This window comes from Hyperoodon ampullatus, assembly GCF_949752795.1.
Source record: "Hyperoodon ampullatus genome assembly, chromosome: 1".
In the NCBI taxonomy this organism is placed as follows: Eukaryota; Metazoa; Chordata; class Mammalia; order Artiodactyla; family Ziphiidae; genus Hyperoodon; species Hyperoodon ampullatus.
Genome location: NC_136914.1, coordinates 11,799,251 through 11,821,844, shown reverse-complemented (window position 1 = coordinate 11,821,844; position 22,594 = coordinate 11,799,251). Strand labels below are relative to the sequence as shown.

The window sequence follows — 22,594 nt, the reverse complement described above, 5'->3', positions numbered from 1 at the left end:
GGCCACAACAGTGAGAGGCCTGCGTACCGCAAAAAAAAAAAAAAAAAAAAAAAAAAAAAAAAAAAAAAAAAAAAAAAACTCCAGATATTGCCAAATGTTCCTTGGGGGCAAAGTCTATCCTGTTTGAGAACAAGTGCTATTAAGGAGCACAGGTATGGATGGAAAGAGGAACAACGCAAGAGGTGATAGTTAATTATATGAGATAATTGGGAAGGGAGCAAGAAGTGACTGATTGCTCAGATCTCTACACACTCATAACTAGAGCATGGGTAATCGATGGCATATGGTTTATATTAAAACCTAAGGCAATGCACACTATGACACCAGTATTCCTGAGACTCAGTGAGATAGGATTCAAGATTAGAATATAGAGATGGAAACAAAAAGTCTAAGAGAGTGGTTGGGTTAGTACCGTACAGTATGAAAATACACTGTACTGTGGAAGCCACAAAGTGACGGATGAAGAACTCCTGAGAGCTTTAATTGAGGCTAAAAACAGAAGAAAATACATAAGAACAACATGGACTATACGTAGGCTATCCAGTTACATTGAAGAAATAGATGATCTGTTCCTGAATCAGATCACACACACACACACAAATGACACAAATAAGCTTTAATCATAATGAAGCTTGGCACTTCCCAAAATTGTACCAGATGTTTCATTTTATTAGAATAATATATCTGAGTAGCTCTTTACTTTAGCTCCAGAGAGTAGAGGAAATATCCTAATGAACTGTACTAGCAATCTATATCTACCAAAGAATGGAAGTGGTTGGTAAAATGGAACTGAGCATTGAAAACAATTATATATCATCTTGAATTTCCTGTCCACAGAATAGAGGAAGGTCAGGTACAATCCAGATTTATACCTTGTTTTAGGGAGATGAGATTCAAAATATTCATATAAATATATGCATGATTCTACTTTATTAGTTCCTAAATGGGAAAACTGTTAAATGTCAAATTTTTACCGTGTAACTAGAGACGATTTTTAAAAAAATTTTTTGGCCACACTGCGCACCATGTAGGATCTTAGTTCCCCAACCAGGGATCGAACACATGCCCCCTCCATTGGAAGCATGGAGCCTTAACGACTTGACTACCAGGGAAGTCCCAATGATTCTCTTAAGAAAGAGAAGCTTTCCCGAAAGACATTGCCTTGCTAGGTAGGAGACTCTGATACACAGAGATTTTAACAGGACACAGCCCAAGGATAAAGGGAAGGAGGCATAATGTAGAATGCCTTGAAGAGAGTTGCAAAGCCAGCTCAGGACTCTAGAGCTAACTGAAGAAAGTAAGGACAATAATGGTGCCTTCTAATTGATACTTTTAGCACACAAGGAATAAGTCAGATCTGCCTCACTGCCCTTAATGTTGATAAATGGCAACCAAATCAAAACCCAAAACAATCCATGACTTAGAACAAGCAGCAATTTAAAATTGTGTACAGGTATATCATTGACAGAGAAAGTGTCCTTGACATTGTTGAAAGGAAAAACTGGTCATATTAATAAATGAATTTATTGGTGTAACATTGCGTGTGTGTGCCTGCACTTGTGTGCATGCTTACCTCTCTATGTGAATGCAGGCAGAGCAAGACATCGGTTTAGATGCTAACAGTGCTCCTCTTCGGGTTATGGGATTTAGGGTGATTTTTCAACTGCCTTTTAAATAATTTTTTATTTAATATTGGAGTATAGTTGATTAACAATGTCGTGTTGGTTTCAGGTATACAGCAAAGTAATGCAGTTATACATATATGTGTATCCTTTTTCAAATTCTTTTCCTATTTAGGTATTACAAAATACTGAGCAGAGTTCCCTGTGCTATACAGTAGGTCCTTGTTGGTTATCTATTTTAAATATAACAGTGTGTACATGTCAATCCCAAACTCCCAATCTATACCTTCCTCAACTGCGTTTTTATGTCATTTGAGACACAATAAATATGTATTGTTTTAAAATAATAGTTATTTTAAGAGCAAGGAAGAACAGAGTACATATGTATAAGAAAAGGAAAAAAAACCCCAAATTCTTATGATACAAAGATGTGACCTCCAAATTTCCATGGTCTGGTAGGGTGGGATAGATTTTTTACACCATTATTAACTGCGGTCAAGTGTACCGTGGGCTATGACACAAGACAGTAAAAATGATAATAGGGACCTAAGAAAAGGAGTGGCCAATTCAATGAAGAATAGTTGAGTACAGAAAGGTTTCTAGTAAAGGTAATGCTTTGTGTCTACAGAGAGTATTTGAGGCCAAGAGAAAGATGTCAACAAAGGCATGGACATATGAGGCAGTACTATGGAAACAGGAAGCTTGTAGTTCACCATGTCCTTGGAGGGCACAGTCCTAGAGGCAAGAATTATGAAGAGTCTATTCTGCTATTTTGGGATATCTGGGCTTCCTCCTAAAAACGGGAGCACCTGGTGAATTTTAATTATGGACATAACCATATCTGAGAGGTCCCTGAGACTGTTTTTTAAATCACCTGGTAAAAGTGACTTTCAAATATTTTTAAAAGCAATACAGAAGAATTTCACTTTATACAATGTCCCATAGCAGTTATGCACACTCATCCCTTTGTAACAAAAATTTTATGAAATAATATTTACGCTTAGTGCATTCACTGCACCCTGAATATATTTTGTTCTATTCCATGTTGCTTTCTTTTGAATGTTGGCCCCAGCCCACTAAATTGATTTAACACCTATATAGGGTCAATATAAAAACCTTGCAAAGCACTGATTTAGGGCAACCCCATGTCCAAGATGCTTAGGTGACTTTTTCACAAGGTTCATAGTCAGATGGTCAAGTCAAAATCCAGTCTCCCAAGTCCTATGCCAGTAAATTCCCTCAAATCTGTATTAGTGTCTTCACAGTTAGCTGCTGATCCAAAACATAATTCCAGTATTAACACAATGGACCAGCTTCTTCAGAATTCTGAGGATTCAGAACAAAGCATAATAATTTTTCAGAATAATTTAGTTTCATAGTTGACATGGAGATTTTTAAATCAGCCATTTTAAACACACTACAATGTTCCTAAAATAAGTCAAACAAATGGCCATCCTTTGCTCATTTTTATCTACATAAAGATAGTGCTTTCAGATACACAGAAATGATGTCCCATAGAAATTTCACCCCTCCTCCCCATGGCATGCTTTTTAGAAGGAAGTCAATTGATGTTCTTAAAATTTTCAAGCCACTGTTTCTATTTCTTTAATGACAAAACTTCATTTATTCAGTCCATCACTATGATTGCTGCCATTTTTTTTCAGCCTGACAAAAGTCCTGCAGGCCACAGAAATTCAGGTCTGGTTCTGGAAAGAAGTAGCATTAGTAATGACTAAATAGGTGAGATTTCAAGATATAATGATAGATCCTGATATAGCAACTGTAAATCATGGTATACACAGAATGTGGATTGGTTTTGTTACTGAACCAAACTTGGGTCTGCCCACCCATGAGCACTAAAGCTAATCTACTGACACCGGGTTGTAGAGAAGGAAAGTGCAGTGTTTACTGCAGGGCAACAAGCAAGGAGTCCTGGTTACCTAGTGCTCAAAAAGCCCAAACTCCCTGATGGACTTCAGCAAAGCATTTTTAAAGACAAGGTGAGGGAGTGGAGTCCCAGGGTATGTGATCAGCTCGTGCACAATTCTCTGATTGGCTGATGGTGATGTAACAGGGCAGTGTCACAGGGGTTAACATTATCAACCCTTAGGTGCTGGTAGGTCTGGGGGCTACATGCTCATGGTCATCAAGTAGGTAACTTCTTCCATTTGGTGGTGGCTTTAGCATTTGTAAAACAACTCAGGAAATGTGCATCAGATACTGTTATCTGGGTACTTCAGAGAGGAGCTAAAGCAGAGGATATGGGGGAGGGGTCTCTTGGGAAGGCCCCGTCGGGTTCTGCTCAGTAACCATTTTAGATTTAGAATGAGTTTCTTCAAATGTAAATATGGCAATAAGTCTTGCTTCTGGTACTCACTCCTGCATTAGTCTAGGACCAAACTTAGAGCAATTGAATCTCTATGCTTATCTCCATAAAAGTATTCTTCTTTTTCAGTGGGGTTCATGAAAGTAATCAGAAGGCAAAAAGTAGAAGAATATACAGTGCATTATTGCTTATGATATTAAACAGCAGCAAAAATCTAAATGATGATAGAATCTGTCATACATATGTATATATATTTATGACATGGAGTATTATATAATAGGTAAAATGAATAAACATGCTAGATGTATGAGCATGGATATATACTAAAAACTATGTTGAGCAAAAAAAATGATTCATACAAGATAACAGCAATAATATAAAGTTAAATGTGCAAACCTGTACCATATTTTTTATGGATACACACATACAGAGGAAAAATATGTATGAGAATGTAAAATACCAAATTCAGGATACTGATTTTCTCAGAGAAGGGAAGGTGAGGGCTGGGAACCAAAAAGGGTACAAAGGGGGTTTCCACTATGTCTACAAATATTTGTTTCTCGCAAAATTTCTGAGACTGGGTGATGGGTTCCAAAGTGCTTGTATTTTATGACCTGTTCTCTTTCTCCATTTGGAACTTTCATAATTCTTTGTAAAGAAAGCACTGAGCCAAGATTCCAGGAAAATGATTACTAATGCCAACTCCGTTCCTGCTTTGACATGTGGTCATAGCAAGCTGCTTAACCCTCTGTCCCTATTTTCTCAACAGCAAAGTGAGAACAATAACCCCGTCATGCTGCATGGACTTGCAGTGGAAAACCATGAATAAACGTCTTGGCAGAAGAGTCTACATTATTCAGTTCTGTGTCAACTCTGAAAAACAGAGGAAGACATTCACAGCTCTTAAGAAGAGTTCATAGCCTCAGATAGAAAGCCTACTTTCTCAGGCAAATTCCGAATTTATCCAAAGTAAGAAATAGTCTCTCACACAGACACAGGTGCACACACATGATCCCAAACATTCAGAAAGCCAGTGACTGTTCTCCCACCACTCCTTGCTGGGAGAGGACGGCCAAGTTCAGAGTCACTTTGTAGTAGCTATTTTTTCCTTGTTTTGTCAAATGGGATTTCTTTAACAACGGCAGCTCTAAATATCACGTTGGATTGACTCAAAGGCAGGATGCTGACCAGTGAACAGGAATGGGACCATGAACGCTCGGCTCATTGAACTATGATGCTAATGAGGCCAAGGCAATAGCTCCATCACCTCATGGTTAAATGATTTTATGTTGTCAGAGAATGTTCCAAGATGAAATAGAAATTACAGCCGCCTTCCCATCACCTATTCTACCTATTTCCCAGTGGAGAGCAGGCACAACATTTACAGGGATCAGTCACACCCCCATTATGAAGTCAAGTGGTGTAATTCCATCCTCTTTGAAATCAGTACTAGTTCAGGGATGAGCATCTAAATCTAAGCCAATCAGAACTTGACTTTGACCTCAGAAATTGTTTCAGGGTTATGTAAGTGACCTATGCTGTTCCAGCTGAGTGAGGCTCAGGACTCTGTAAAGTAGAAGGGGAGGAACAGTTGAGCATGGGAATAACTGCTCACACCAGCAAGACTTTCTTCATGAAGGAACTAGATATAAGATAAAGTCAACACTAAGAGTCATGAAATAAGGCAGAGAAGTGTCTTTTCATTATTTCTAAGCCACTAAACCAACCCTCTCTTAACTGGTTGCCTGCCTTACTGCTGAAATTTTCAATTTTGTTAATTGATGCCAGTTTGAGTCAGGGTTTCTGTCACTTGCAACCAAAAGCATTCTAAGGTAAACACCTGGTTATATAGGCATTTTAAACACTGATCAGCCATATTGCAAATGTGTACTGTTGCTTTAGAGGTGAGGAATCACAAATAAGGAAGAGTACTTATGGAAAGCATCCCATTAATCACTTCTTTTTTTATGATTTTTTTACGTCTTTGTTGGATTATAATTGTTTTACAATGTTGTGTTAGCTTCTGCTGTACACAGAATGAATCAACTATATGTATATATATATCCCCTCCCTCTAGAGCCTCCCTCTCACCCTCCCCATCCCACGCCTCTAGGTCGTCACAAAGCACCGAGATGATCTCCCTGTGCTATACAGTGGCTTCCCACTAGCTATCTATTTTCCACATGGTAGTGTAGATATGTCAATGCTACTCTCTCAATTCGCCCCAGCCTCTGCTTCCCCTGCACCATGTCTACAAGTCGATTCTACAGTGATGGTTTTAAAACATAGCCCCATGTTCTTTGACACTCCTTCTATAAAGAAGGTGGAGTCTTTGTACCTTCATCTGGAAGCTAGGTGGGCTTGTGACCATGTTGATTAATGGCAGACGTGACGCTACGTGACTTTGGATGCCAGGTCATAAATGACTGTGAAGCTTCTGCCTTATCCTCTTGGAACTTTGCTGTCTGTATTCCCTCTTTTGGGATATTCCCTATAAGAACCCATGTACTATGCTCAGAGAAGCCCAAGTCACATGGAAGATCCTATTTAGGTACTCCGGTCAACAGTTTTAGCTGAGCCCAGCCTTTGAGTCATCCTAGCCTAGTGGTCAGAATGTGAGTGCAGAAGCCGGCAGATGACTCCAGTTCCCAGTCACTTAAGGGATACCAGCCATTCTTCTTTCCAGCTGAGGTCCCAGATATCTTAGAGTGGAGACAAACTTCCCCACCTTTCCTGTCTGAATAACTAGCCCACAGAATCTGTGAGCATAAATAAAATGATTCTAATTTTATATCAGTAAACATGGGATAATTTTTTACCTAGCAATAAATTACCAGAACAACTACAGTAAAAAAAAAAAAAAAACAAACGTGAAGGGCCTGTTCTTCTAAGTATGATAAAATGAACATATGAAGAACAAAGTTTTCACAGTCCACTCTGGTTAGTACTACATTCTGTAATATCAAATCTTTTCTATAATTAATTCTGAAACAATTATAGTTAAATGCACTAACAAACAAACAAATGCAATTAGGTGAAAGCCATTGAGATGTCTTAAAATAAGAAATTATGCTCTTTTAGAGGCTGTAAAATCTTGAAAATTATAAAAGAAAAAGCCCCACTGACACCAGCTTTACTTAAATCTGATTTACAATTTACAAAAAAGGCAGTATCAGAAATCAAATATCAAATTCCCAGCCTGATCAGAGCTGAAAAATATTTTTGGCCTGTACATTTTCACTGTTTCCTCTTAAATAAATTTCAAGGTTGCATCACCCATAGCAAAGGAAAAGATGAACTTCAAAACTAATTGTTAAAATATATTAAAAGTAATGTGTTAGCAATTTTTTTAGAACTTCCTCACTCACTATTGCACATTGAAGGCCATCGGACTTGGTGTGTAGGGAGAAGAGTAGAATTATAACCCATTAATATTTCTTCCTATTTTCATTTTTTCAAAGAAATCATTCATTATTTAATTTCAGAATCTCCAAACAATTTAGAGTATGTCAAAGGTTGGGAGATGGATTGTAGGCAGATGACTCTCAAAAATTTAAGTTCTGCTCTCAAGATATTGAGATATTGTTATTAACAGAAAATAGAAAATTTGAATATGAAAGGGGCTTTATACAAATCCCCAGGTCAGTCTTCCTGTTAGCCTGGTTGCACTGCTTGGATTATTTTTTGCCTTCTTTTAAGTGGCCTGGGTCCTTAGCACTGAGGGGAGTTGGATGGTCCCCTTTTTTCCTTCCAGCTCCATTTCTAAGTCCTTGCATTTTAGAGCAACAGCAAGAAAATACCTGTTGAGAGCACACACTACACACAAAAGTCTGAGGACCAAAGCAAGAATAGATTTCTCAAAGCTTAGGACTGAGAAGGAAGCAGCTTTTGGGGTAATTCCAGCACCTTACCTCCTTGCCCATGTAAGAGCCAGGCAGCCCATGAAATATACCAAGGTCAAATGGCAAGCCAGAGAGGTAGACACATAATAAGGCCTTCTCCAAAGAAGAAGGGTTCACCTCTTCCATGGCCCTCCTTTTTTTGATAATGCAGAAGGAACTGACTCCAAAACTGCCAGAATAATGGCCAAAGAAAAGGGGAGACAGTTGAGAAGAATGGGCTTTTCTCCAATGGTCTCTGGATTACCTCTTTAGGCTCTTGGAGGCAAGTAAGAATGAGATCTTGAAACAGACTCACAGACTTAGAGAAAGAATTCATGGCTACCGGGGACTTCCCTGGCAGTCCAGTGGTTAAGACTTTGCCTTCCAGTGCAGGGGGTGCAGGTTCAATCCCTGGTTGGGGAGCTAAGACCCCACATGCCTCGCGGCCAAAAAACCGAAACATAAAACAGAAGCAATATTGTAAGAAATTCAATAAAAGACTGAAAAACAATGGTCCACATCAAAAAAAAAATCTTAAAAAAATAAAAACTTATGGTTACCAGTGGGGAAGGCTTGGGGGGTTGGGACAGATTGGGAGTTTGGGACTAATATGTACATACTGCTGTATTTAAAACAGATAACCAACATGTTGCTCAATATTCTGTAATAACCTAAATGGGAAAAGAATTTGAAAAAGAATAGATACATGTATATGTATAACTGAATCACTTTGCTGTACATTAACACAACTTTGTTAATCAACTATGCTCCAATACAAAATAAAAATTAAAAAAAGAATGAGATCTTTAATGCTTCATACTATATAGAATAAAATAAATAACTCCTGAGGTATTAAAAAAGTTATAAATGAGGTAAAATAGAGGAAGATGATTATGGAACTAAAGCTGCTTCAGAAGACTCCAAAATGAAGAGAAAAGGGATATTAAGATTATATGGCCTACCTTTTTTTCCATTCATATAGCTCCTTTTATTGGCTTTAAGTGACCTCCAGTTTGATAATCTAGGATTCTCATACATTTACAATTTGTTGATAGCAACAAAATGTATTAATCTATGTGTGTTGCCATATTTCCCTTTTCTGATGTGTCTGATAAAGATAATTTTATCTTTGAGTCTTCAATTTTTCCCCCTTACCTGACTTCAGAGAAGAGTTGTGCTTTATCTGGAGTTTTGTTCTGCAGAAGTGGAAGCATGAAGAAAGAAAGGTGGGCGGGGAGGTGGACTGGAATGAAACAGAAGGCCTTGCACTCATGGTTTTGGGAAAGACGGAATGGTAAGTAAATAGTGACTGTCTGGGAGAGTGATGTGCTCAATCGAGGAGTGACTTAAACATTTGGAAAAAAGGATTTAAAAAGTAAAATAATGAGTTGTCAGTTGTCTCTTCTTTGATGTTTAATTGAAAGTTGGAACTAATTTTTAGTTATTTTTAATTGTTGGGCTGTTTACTGGATGCGGTACTATCCTGAAACTGGATTCATTGGATACTGGTATTAATTCAGGTCAAGTTTAGATATTTATTTCCAAAAGGGAAGATGAGTCCTAAGATTTCTAATATCCACCTCATTCCTCACTGTGTGGCCAGTTCTAAAGAGTGATGACTTTGTTAGGCAGGAGGTAGATGGGCTCCAGGCTGGGAATTTACAACTAGCCTCCTGTTTACATTTCCTGAGGAAGGAGGCAGGTGGGCTCTAGGCTAGATATTTACAACCAGCCTCCTGTTTGCACTTTGAGATAGAAATTACAACAGGAACAGCGTAAATAGCTGGACTTTGTTTCCTGTGGACACTTTAAGATAACAGTCATGGCAGGGACAGAGAGGGGCTAAACCCTGTTTGAGTAAAAGATGAAGAGGTCATGTGTTTCCCATCCTTGGGGCAAAGGGAGACACTGCACCTTGGAGGCTTCTTGGGGGTCAGTAATGAGGGGGCACCACCCCAAAATAGGTGATGCCAAGGCCCCCCATAGGCCTGTGGGCTGGAATCCATCTGTGAAAAAAGTTGTGCACATGTGTTGGGGAGGTGTTGGGGAGGTCCTAGGGCAGGTCAGGTGTGGAAAAAGAAACCAGATAATTCGCCAAAGGTGAACAAAGACCCGGAAGAACTGGCCTATAGAAATGATTTAACCACATCTTTACTGCATTCCTCCTCATTAGGGGGGATGCCCACAGCTTTTCTCTCCTGGTGTGTATCTCTGCCTGGCTTCTGTCTTAACTAAACAAACTGTTTCTCTGTGTGCTCTCCCACTTGTTGTACCATGTCTCTAATTTTAAACTTTGTACCTGTTTCTACAGTTTTTGCCTCCTTGAGAAATGCATTTCTCAATGGGGGTAAGAGCTAGGGGAACCTTGTTTCTAGCCTCTAGCCCCTGGTGGACTAGCAGCTAGGATTCCTGTTTTCCATCCAGGCTACCCAGGTCCAATTCCTGGGCAGGGAACTAAGATCTTACTTCATGCCACCGCTCTCTGCTGCCTATCCAATTTCAATTTCAGGAGCTCATCTCTATGTGGGTGTTCCAAAAAGAAAAATGTGCTTTTTTTGAAATATTATCAGAGAAGCAGTGACTATATTAAAAAAAATCATTAAGATTAATATAGGTAGGTATTTGAAGGGTTATAGACAAGACTGAGAAGGAAAGAGGCTGTTGAATGGAGAAGAGAGGCAGGTTAGTTCAAACTACAGAAAGAGCTTTATAGGACTTCCCTGGTGGTCCAGTGGTTAAGACTTCACTTTCCAATGCAGGGGGTGCAGGTTTGATCCCTGGTTGGGGAGCTAAGATCCCACATGCCTCGCGGGCAAAAAACCAAAACCTAAAGCAGTAGCAATATTGTAACAAATTCAATAAAGACTTAAAAAAAAGAGTTTTACAATCAAATTTAGCTGGATCAATGTGTGTATACAGGAGAAACAGAACTCTCTTGAGAAGCTCAAGGCACATACAACCATTATCTTATCCATCTCGCTAATGTTCATAAGTGTGGTGTGACAACTTATCAGGAAACTGACACTGGAAATATTAACTTCCTTTCTCCAGTGAGATAATGGTAGATGAAGTACAGGTACATATATATTAATTATTCTCATTTAGCTGATAATGAAATGGAGGCACTCAGAGCATCAAATGATTCACCTAAGTGAACTTTCAATTGAATTCATATCTTTTGTTTTCATGCTATTCTGTGCATACTAACTAGATGGGTTCACTGGAAGTCCGGCCAATCTTCAGTGAGTGATGAAGTGTAAAGAAAGGAGAGCCCCAGTGAGAAGGAAAGAACATAGAAAAATGGAAGGATGACTAAAAGCCTGGAAATCTGAGTTTTTAACCACATAAACTTGAGAATAGGGTTGATATATCTAATTTGTGAGGGCCATGAAGTAACATAGAAGATGCAGAGATAAATGCTGAGTTCAACAGGGAGTTGGCCATTTGTATGTGTGTATGAGAGTATATGTGTCTACCTTTGTTACTTGTAGTGTTGTTTGGATTTGTTGCTGTGATTCAGAGTACAAGCTAATGGACACTAAAAGTCTATGTCTGTGGTTTAACGTGCACATAGAAAATTAAAATTCAGTATTGTTTAGTATCACTTTTCCAAAAGACACAGGAGTGCTTCAAAAGACATATCAAATTAAAAAATTATCTTAATCTTTATCAACATTAAAATTTTCAACAGGTAAGTACGTCGGAGTTTCTCTGCAATGAGTTGAAAATAAATTTTAAATTTAGAAGATCAGAGTCCTTAGACAGCAATGGAAGAGTTGTGGCATAAAAGTGAAAAGAACACTTAACTGGGAGTCAGAAAATATAGAATTTATCCCTGGTCTCCCACTAGCTGCATGTGTAAATTTAACAAAATCTATCCTGGATCCCAAACCCCTCATAACAAATTATAGGGTTAAACTAGATCAGTGTGTCTTAAGCTATATCCTGAGGAACATTTATTTAACAAGATGCTAATGAATATTTTATGGGTTTTTTTTGGTGGTTCTATAATGTAATAAAAATGCTATTTTAAACAAAATTAAAGTATAGGCAGTGTAGATTAGGGTTGGGAAGCTATGGCTTGCAAACTAAACCCAGTCAATTCTGTGTTTTTATAAATACAGTTTCATTAGAATTCAGCCAAGTTCATTAATTTACATATTGTTAATGGCTTATTTTGCACTTCAGTAGCAGAGTCCAGAAGTTGTGACAGATCACATGGCCTGCAAAATCTGAATTATTTACTTTCTGATCCTTTACATAAAACGATTGCTGGCTATGCTGTAGATCTTCTCAAAACTTTCAGTGTGATAACGTGAATTCCAAAATCATTTGACTGTAGAATTCTTTCATTGCCCAACAATTATTAGCAGAAAGAGTGTTCTTTGGAATACTTTAGATTAGATTATTTCCAAGATCCAATTGTTCTCTGATTCTTCAAAACATCCAACTAAACAAATGACCCAATCTATCCCATTCATTCAACAAATATTAATGGAGTATAAGCTATGTGCCAGACAATGTTTTTGTTTATTGGTAAATAAAGTCAACAAATAGACAGGAGACTTGTCCTCATGAAGCTTATATCCTGATCAGGAGTTATAACCAAGCAAGGTGCGTGATAGATGTTGTGGAGAAAAATAAAGCGAGAAGGGGACCAGGGCACTGGAGATTGCAATTTTAAAGAGGGTGGTCAAGAAAGGCCTTACTGAGAAAGTGACATTTGGAGAAAGACTTAAAGGAGGTAAGTGATCCTTATGGGGGGAAGCATTTAAGGCAGAGGAAACAGCCAATGAAAAAGTCCTAAGAAACAGCAAGAGGTCATTGTGGGACAGAGTGAAGCAAGGGAGGACGGGAGGGACATGGAGAGGGAGAGACACAGAGAGAGAGAGAGAGAGAAGAGAGTGGAGTCAAAAGAGCCAATTTTTTTTGACAGATTATGGGGACCCTTAGAGGCCACTGTAACAATTTAGATTGTTATTCGCAATTAAAAATAGGGGGTTATTGGAAGATTTTGAAGAGTGACATGATTCAATTTTCATTTTTAAAGGTCCCTTTGGCTGTTGTGATCAAAAAAGACTACTGAATGAGGTTGAGAGAGAAAACAAAGAGACGGGGAGAAGGTTTTGCCATAATCTGGAAGCAAGAATAACAAGGATTTGCACAGAGTGGTAGCAATACAGGTGGACAGAGCTGATCATACATTTCGAAAATACAGCCAATGAAATCTTCTGATGGACTGAAAATGGGGTGTGAAAAACAGAGAAGAGTCAAGGGTGACTCCCATTTTTTTCTGAAACAACAAAAAGTTAGAAATGATAAAAACTGAAATGGGGAAGATAGTGGGAAGAATAAATTTTTAGGGGCACATCAGGAAGAGAGTTTGAGGTGTTGAGCAGGATATATAAATTTAGGGAAGAGAGATGAGCTGGTAATGCAGGCAGGTATGGAGGTGGATAATTAAAGGATGGTATTTAAAGCAATGAGGCCGTTCAACAAGGGAGCGGAGTAGACATCCATGGACTAAATCCTGGTACCCTCAGCATTTAGAGGTCAGAAAGATAATGTGGAGTCAGTCATGGAGGTTGAAACGCAGCAGCCAGGGGGGCAGGAGTAATCACAGAAGAGTAGGGTGATGGCCTGGAAAACCAGTGATGAAAGAGGGAAAAAATAACCATCTCAAACCTATTACTAGATCAAGTAGGATGAGGACAGAGAACTGAGCATTGGCTTTAACAGGTAGAAAACCTGACAAAACCAGTTTCAGTGAAGTATGTGGACCAAAGGCTGACTAGAGCAGCTGACTAGAAAAATGGGGGGAGAAAAATTGAAGACAGTAACCTTCGAATTCCACTTTTGTCTGCTTTTTGGGGAACATTTCCAACTCAGGAAGTCCTGCATGATAACATATTTTTCCTGTGTACTGACAATCCCCTTTACTCATCTTTTTATATGTCTATGCAATGCCAAACATATGGGTAACATGTGAAAAATTCCTCAGCCATCTGAATGTTGCCAAATACACATAGTTTGAAACAAAATAAGCAAAATATTTGGATGACTAACAGGAGTTTTCATTTGTCTATCTGGATGTCTACATAGTATCAAAGTTGAGATGTCTGTAAAACAAATTATTACTAAATAAATTAAGTCATAGTAATTTATAGTTCCTGTTGGAAGGATTGGCATGTGTTAAGAAAATTCTTATATCTTCTGTCATTTTATATCCTTAAGATTGTTAAAAATACCAAAATAATCTACAGTATTCAGATTATTCTTTGTGCTTAGGAAACTTGGACACATGGATTTAGCTTGACATAATAAATCAAGGTAATCTCACATTGAACAGAATCATAATTACAGCTAGTTGCTTTATATACACATTTCGCTCAGGTCAATAAATGTTTGTTAAACAACAAATAAATAAAAGATAGTACAGTTTTACTATTCTGAAAATTTTTCACTTCCTTTTACATTCACGTCTAGAGTACTAATGAAATGCAAAACACAGATTTACAATTTGATAGCTAAATCTATAACATCGTACAAATCTAAGCTAGTGGTTCTCAAATCTTATCGTGCAGCGAACTCCCTGGAAGGGGGCTTGTCAAAACACAGACTGCTGACCCCCACAACCAGATATGGATTTCTCTGAAATGACTCATATGGATAAAAAATGAGGAGAGGTGCTGAGTGGCAAAGGGGTAAATTGTGCTGGTCAACGCTGATTTGCTCTCATATCTACCTGAACCCTTCCCCATTCTGCTCTTGATCGCAGGTAGCCTCATTTCCCAGGCTACTTGCTGCCCTCTGATTTACAATTAAGTTCGGGCAATGAGGATTAAGAAGGAGATTAAATGCAAGCAAGAAGCCAGAAGCTAGTATATTTCTCTCTCAATCTCTGTTTCTTCCGCTGTCTCTGGAATTGGTTCTAGGGCAACTTCTCTGTCCACGGCCCCAGCTTCTGCTGGACAGTCCCCACCAAGAACCTAGATGGGGGCGGGGGAAGGACAGCTTTTGTGCTGTGGTGCCACTACACCCAACTCAGGTCTCTTCCGAACCTGGGTTAGTTACTGCTAGTTTCCTGCTATTTATTGCTAAACGCTGGGTGGCTACATCGTCCTGATTAATTTCTTCCAAATTTCTTCATGTTTATCTCCAATAGTCTGCAGGAAATTCCTAGAATGCTCATTTGCATGACTGGGTTCTGACTACTATGGCTGCTAAGAATTTGGCATTATTTTTCAATTTACCACAGGACAGTCTAAGCTAGCATATCCTTTCTAATTCAGACACCCTGTCTCTACCCGATCCTATTTCAGGTTAATCATAGCCTGACCTCACCCCCAAAGTTTATAGACAGTAGAAAGGCAGCAGAGATAAAAGAGATATTGGGAAAAGGGAGACAAGTGATGGGGGAAGGCTTTAAGAGTGTTTTTTGTAACCCACAGCTGAATCTCAATTGACAGAATAAAACCGTAGCCTCTGATGTCACTGTTCTGTGAATGTTGAGAGGCTGGCCTCATGTTAAGAAAGGGTCTCTCTATATAAATGTGAACCTTTCAGAGGAAATCTAGTATTATCACGTGTGGGTAGAAAGGTAATAATTTAGAAATTTACTTTGAAACCTGGGAAACAGTTAACCTGTATCAGAAAGTCCCTATGCTAATTAGAAACACTCAGATCGTCGAATTTTAGTAAGTTGCGCCTGCACGCGCATGCACGCGCGCGTGTGTGTGTCTGTGTGTGTGCAATCATATGTCTGCGCATGTGTTTGTTTATGTCTTTTGAGATATTTGCCTTACCTCATTTCCTCACTTTATAAATTCAAGTCATTTCCAGAGCCTACTAAGGACTGGGGAGCCAGGCTCAGTTTAGGTGGTAGTGTAATGACAGAGGGCTATGAAAAGCAGGGACAAGAAACACCCACCATAGCTTATTCTATGAAGTGAAAGCAACATGTTCAAACTCATGGTGGCAGCGAGCCACACTGTGAGTGTCCACACACGTGGGCTCCAACTGTAGGTAAATAAGCAGTAAGTGATTGAATATTCAGAGGCAGCATTCGTTGTTTATGGAGCACTGCCCGTCTATGTGGCACACGGAGCTGATGCTGTCAGTATTGGTTTCATCGCACACTTTCTGGTCTGCAACAGAGCTCATAAAATAACCACTAACTGAAGAGAATATCCATTTAAGTAGTCTTAATTTTCATTGATAAACAGAGCAAATGTGGTGCAATTCTTTTCTCTGATATACACTCAATATTCCAAGAACTGATTTACATGCTGCTCCTCGGTGATTTTACCCATTTGTAACACAAGATACCTGTTAGCATGTGACAGTGACTGCACGCCCACGCTCCCCGGCATCAAACAGTGTGGAAAGTCCAACAGTGTGATAGGTTAAAGACGTTTGCCAAGACCTAGGGCTGATTTCTTCCAGAACAAAATATGTGTTATAAACGTTGTTAACTAGTTCTTTCTCAGCAGTAGTCTGATGTGTATCAATTTGTAAATTCATTTCACATGAAGTACAATTATGAATGATATCTTGGTAGTTCCAGTCTTTTCATTCCTTCTAGAAACAAAATCCAATAACTTCATTCAGGGAAGTATTACCACATACTTGTTCTAGAAAGATTATCTTGATTTACTAGAGAGCTGTCTTAAGTTTGAAAAACTGGCTAAATTTTCAATGGCAATATTTTAAAAAGACAAAGTATTAGATATAAGGAATGAGTTGATCCATCCTCTGATCTAACAAAAGCCCATTTTAGATATTCAACATTGTATTCATAGTCAAGCTTTTCTTTTTCATCTATTTCTGGGAAATCCTCTCATTTGAAGGTTTTCCTTGTCCCAGTGGAGTCCTGTTAACTTTTTTTATATTTCACATTATTTTGAGTTTTAATATTTATTCTAATTTTCTTTCTATTTTTATCTTTAACTGCACCAGCTTTGCTCCTTTGGTCTATTTTTAAAAGAGAGATCAGATAAATCAAAATACTAAAAATAAAAACTGTTAACTGAAAATATAAATTCAAAGGGCACAAAAATAAATTGCACCCTGTTAACTAAAAGTGTGCTCAGCAAAAGTGTGCATCAGAGTGTATGCATGCAAAGCTTTTATGAATTATAGTTAAATAATTACATTAAAAGAATTTGATAAGATATCAAGGAAAACCATGATTGATCTGATTTTGAAAGTTATTACGGTGGATGTGAACAAAATCTTTCTTCAAGGCTTTTTCCTCTGAAGCCATCAAAGGACCATGGGAGACCTGACGACATTGGTGGACCAGAAGGGGTATGTAGACCAAGCCAGAACTACTCTTTGGACTCTTTTCAAACTTTTTATGCTCAGAACATCAATCTTAAAGAGTTAACTGTGACCTTTGGTTGGAATTCTTCAGGTGTTAAATGGCTTCAGCCAGGCAGGGCAGATTTCTTTTTCTAAAAGCCAGAATACTACCCTTTCCTTTTCAGCTAAGGTTCTGGCTCTGCATCATATGGGAGGCCTGTCCTCTGCTCTCTTTCGGGGCCTCTCGCAGGCTTTCTGGCTAGTTCCAGGGGCCTCAGCATTGTACTCCTCTCCAGAACCTCTTGGCAGGGTCAAGGGTACGTGCATAGCCCCTAGCCACCATCTGGCAATTTCAATCTGTCTTTATAATTTCGCTCTCTCTTTGGAAACTAAACTAAAGAAAAACAAAGGGGAAAAACCTTCTTACATGATACTTGCTTTTAGCCTACTTTTTCACTTCTCTGTTTGTATTCACTTTAACTTTCTTAAGGGGTGGCTTTCACTCTGTTTCTCTACTTGTACAACACGAGTTCTCTCCTTGAATGCCTTTGATGTGGTTTCATCCCATGCTTTTATTAAAACTACTCCATCGAATGTCATCAAATAATCTTAAACACCAAATCTAACAGCTTCTCTTTCATTCTCATGCTTCTTTCTTCATCAACACATTTGTTATTCTTGCTCACCTTCTCCTGGTTGATATTCTTCTCATTTAGCTATAGTGATGTTCGATGACCCTCAATCTCTAATCATTTCTCCATTTTTTTGTGGGTTCCTTAGTCCTCCTTTCCCTATACTTATGGATAATCTCCCCCTGTGATGTATTTTTTTCTCATTTCCTATGTGGAATACATGGAAAATTATTTAAATAATTCCTCTAAAATTAATTATCCATAAAATATTAGCTTCTTATCCTATTCTCTTATTTCTAAGAATGGAAAGAATGCATAGAAACTTTTCTTTTTCCCAGTGCAGAAGTGAAATCTGTGGCAATGCATCACCACACAATGAATGTCAAAAATGATCAAGGAGAAACTAACACTTTTTGAACAACAAAAGCAACAGAAACAAAACCAAATTATTCACAGAAAGGATCAATACTACGGAATAGCAACTAGTATTCCAGAAAGAGATTTAGAGTTAAAGTAGATTATTCCTTGATCACACTGAGTCATTGAAGTGTAAGCTATTAGAAGCAGAGACTGTATCTTATTCATCTTTCATCATACATAGCAATGGGCACAGAGTTTTACACATAATACGATCTCTACCAATGTCTGCTAAATTGAATGGGAGACTTCCAGCAACAATGGCCAAAAAAAAAATGCTGGATGAAATATGACAACAACATTTTACACCCTCATCACAAGCCTAAGATTTTTTCTAAAAAATATTTTGTGTGCGATTGTTATGCTACAGTTGATGAAATATTATATGTAAGACAGGGATATCAAATATTGTGGAGGTAGTTGATAACAGCTCACAAAAGGCTGCCTGATTTTCCTTCATAGCTCACATGCTAGACAGCCCACCCTTATAGTACTCACATAGGAGCCAATAAACGGTAGCATTCCAATAGAACCGTATGAAAATATCCTTCTCCTTTGTTTTGGAAAAAGGACAAGAGAAGGGCATTATTATCACAAAGAGAAATGAGAGATTGGAGATTATAAATTGACACTTGGTCAGTTAAAGGGGAAAGAAAGAAGCATTTCATCCACCAAAGTCAGGAGCCCCGAATTATGTATGAGATGCGATGGTGACTCTAAACCATAGAGCAGTTTGCACTAGTGATTTACAGCAGTACTTTATTTGATTTTATTTTGCTAACTCAACACTGAAGTGTCTTAATGCTTTAGGTGGGTACAAAAGGGGCCTTGAAAGGTTTCTGAGATCATCAAACCCATCTGGAAGATCAGAGCCAGAAGAGAGAGAAACACTCATACCTGCCCCACGGGAGTTTTGCCCGTTGATCAAAGGGGCCAGTGAATATCACTGGCAGGGCCTGAGGGGAAGTAGCTCCTGATGATTTACTGTGCCTTACAGTCAGGGCAGCAAGAACGACTGTGTGAAAGCTGCATCACTAAGCCAAGAAGATGTGAAGGGAGAAATCCACAACACACAGTACTCAGACAGAGCAAACAGACCTTGCAGTCATCAATAGCTCTGTTTGATACCAATTTCAGACATTATATATTTCTTGCTTCAGAAGAAGTTTCAGCAAAGATTTACAGGAAAGGGATCACCCATTCTTGAGTTCCTCCTCTGTAACAGTTATTTCTCAGCTCTAGATCCCATGAATACTCCAAGAAAGGGAGAGAGAGAGAGAGAGAGGCCATCCCAACCTACCAAGCCTTCCACTAATGACCTTTCTGCAGATACAAGGAATATGGGGTTGGAGGATAGTAATACTTGAATTTGATTGAATATTTCTTCCAAATGAACTTGAGATTTTCAAATACATTAGTCTACAAATCAACAGACTATGTTGAACACACTGAAAGGAAATGAGGTACTGTTGTTTAGCAACTTTAAGTTTACTGCCCTCTCCATTACTAACTCCTAAGGGGTGAGTGCCCAGTAAAGCCGACAGAGGTATTAGATAAAAGGAGTCCATGTGTGTAGACTGCTGAATTGAGACTATCAATTGACTCTACTACATATTTAACAGAATTAGAGAATATCTGGGGAAGAATAAATGTTTTAGACCATAAAATCTATGTATAAGAAGAATAAACAGAAAGATGATAACTATTTGATTGGGAGTGAATATATAGGCTAAAATGATTTATTCATTAAATCCTGGCATTGCAAAAGTAGGGGACATCCCTAAGTTTAAAAAAAATCTTTTGGGAAGCAAGGAAAATTTTTTATTTAAAACATGTAGAATTTGACTAGATCATAAATCATAAAAAAAAAAAAAACAGGGTGAGTAAATTAATGGACAGGACATCCAAAATGGATGAATAAGTGAAAGTAATATATTTAGAGGGTTAACTTAGCCTTTTAACACTGCTACAAATTATCCCTTGATTTCACTGTGAAAGAAAAATTTGTAGATTATATGGATTATAAGTATGATCCCACATAGTAGTTTTTCCCTCCTTAATAAATAGCCTAACCCTTATTCCTACTCTTAATAAAGCTTTTAGGTACCTCCTTGAATGGAGTGCAACCCAGTGATGCTTTAGGTTATAATATTTCTGCATGAGGAAAAACCCTACATATATTGGTATAATTTCATAGATACGGTTTGGACTTTTGTTATGGAAAATAACCACAGTCACATCATACCTTCATTCTGTGCCAAATCTATGATAGTGTTGTCTCAAAAATATGTTGACATAGTAGGAAACAAAATATCAGGAAGAATTCAGTCTGTTAAGACAACTCATTTCAACTAATGATATAAAATTGATTTGATGCAAAAGTACATCCTGTTTTCAAGCATGAGATATATTTATATATTTCTAAAACAGCTATATTTAATTAGCAATAATTTATATGAGGTCTCATGTTCTTCCAATTTTTAAAACTTACACTCCCATGAAGAGTTTCAATGACTTGAATGTAGGGATTACTTTGTATTTCATATATCAGAAATACTTCAACAATTACTTATACATATTTCTTTTTAGGTGTATAATTGTTTATGTGTAGTATTGAAATCCTTCATAGACTTTGCCAACAAACTACTTTTTAATATAATGTATGTTTTGAGTAAGGATGACACAGCATTGGTTCTCAAACATTATTATGGGTCAGAAATCACCTGGAAGGCTTACTAAAACAGATTACAGGGCAAGTTCAATACACCTGCAGAGGGCCTTGAGAATGTGCATTGCTAACAGATTTCCAGGTGACACGGATGCTGCTGGTCCAGGGACCTCACTTTGAAAGGACCCATATAAAGAGAAATCAAGTTGTTTATAAAAATTATGGGAATTATTTCCAAATTACAAGTAACTGTAAGAAAATTATCCACCAACAAGTCACTGGGAGAGCCTTTCCCAAAAGCATGGAGTGACACTTTGTCTTCAGGAACAGGTGTTATTTTATTTTATTTTTTCTTGCCATGGCTTGTGGGATCATAGTTCCCTGACCAGGGATCGAAGCTGTGCCCTTGGTAGTGAAAGCTCGGAGTCCTAACCACTGAACTACCAGGGAATTCCCAGGAAAAGAAGGATGGTGGGAAGCCTGGGTGAAGAAAAGAAGATGAACACAAGAACCAGATTCAAATTACCTGTACTCTTTGAAACTTATTAAGTGAAGCCAGAGTGAGGCCTTCACATAATGACATTGAACTGCCTGTTTTCTAAAAGGAAGACCAATAGAAAGATTAAAGAAAAAATTCCTGTTTTCTACAGGTTCTTGGTGCTCTGGCCGGGTGTAAGGCCTGTGCCTCTGAGGTGGGAGAGCCGAGTTCAGGACGTTGGTGCACCAGAGACCTCCTGACTCCATGTAATATAAAATGGTGAAAGCTCTCCCAGAGATCTCCATCTCAATGCCAAGACCCAGCTTAGCTCAACGACCAGCAAGCTACAGTGCTGGAAACCCTATGCCAAACAACTAGCAAGACAGGAACACAACCCCACCCATTAGCAGAGAGGCTGCCTAAAATCATAATAAGGTCACAGACACCTCAAAACACACGACCAGGGCTTCCCTGGTGGCGCAGTGGTTGAGAGTCCGCCTGCCGATGCAGGGGATACGGGTTCGTGCCCCGGTCTGGGAAGATCCCACATGCCGCGGAGCAGCTGGGCCTGTGAGCCATGGCTGCTGAGCCTGTGCATCCAGAGCCTGTGCTCTGCAACGGGAGAGGCCACAACAGTGAGAGGCCCGCGTACCGCAAAAAAAAAAACAAAAAAAACCACGACCAGATGTGGTCCTGCCCACCAGAAAGAAAAGAATCAGCCTCATCCACCAGAATACAAGCAACAGTACCCTCCACCAGGAAGCCTACACAAGACACTGAACCAACCTTAGCCACTGGGGGCAGACACCAAAAGCAACTGGAACTGCAGCCTGTGAAAAGGAGACCCCAAACACAGAAAGTTAAGGAAAATGAGAAGAAAGAGAAACAGAGCAGATGTAGGAGCAAAGTAAAAACCCACCAGACCAAACAAATGAAGAGGAAATATGCAGTCTACCTGAAAAAGAATTCAGAATAATGATAGTAAAGATGATCCAAAATCTTGGAAATAGAATGGAGTAAATACAAGAATTGTTTGACAAGGACCTAGAAGAACTGAACAGCAAACAAACAATGATGAACAACGCAATAAGTGAAATTAAAAATTCTCTAGAAGGAATCAATAGCAGAATAACTGAGGCAGAAAAACGGATAAGTGACCTAGAAGATAAAACAGTGGATAAAACTACTGCAGAGCAGAATAAAGAAAAAAGAATGAAAAGCATTGAGGATAGCCTCAGAGCCCTCTGGGACAACATTAAATGCACCA

At 38.5% G+C, this 22,594-nt stretch overlaps 1 protein-coding gene across 9 annotated transcripts in view; it reads right to left on the bottom strand.

Moving 5' to 3' along the window:
- Window positions 1-22,594, bottom strand: part of INPP4B (inositol polyphosphate-4-phosphatase type II B) — a gene marked incomplete at both ends in the record, with an annotated part of 346,425 nt that overhangs the window by 44,824 nt on the left and 279,007 nt on the right. The gene's annotated exons all lie outside the window — the stretch shown is intronic.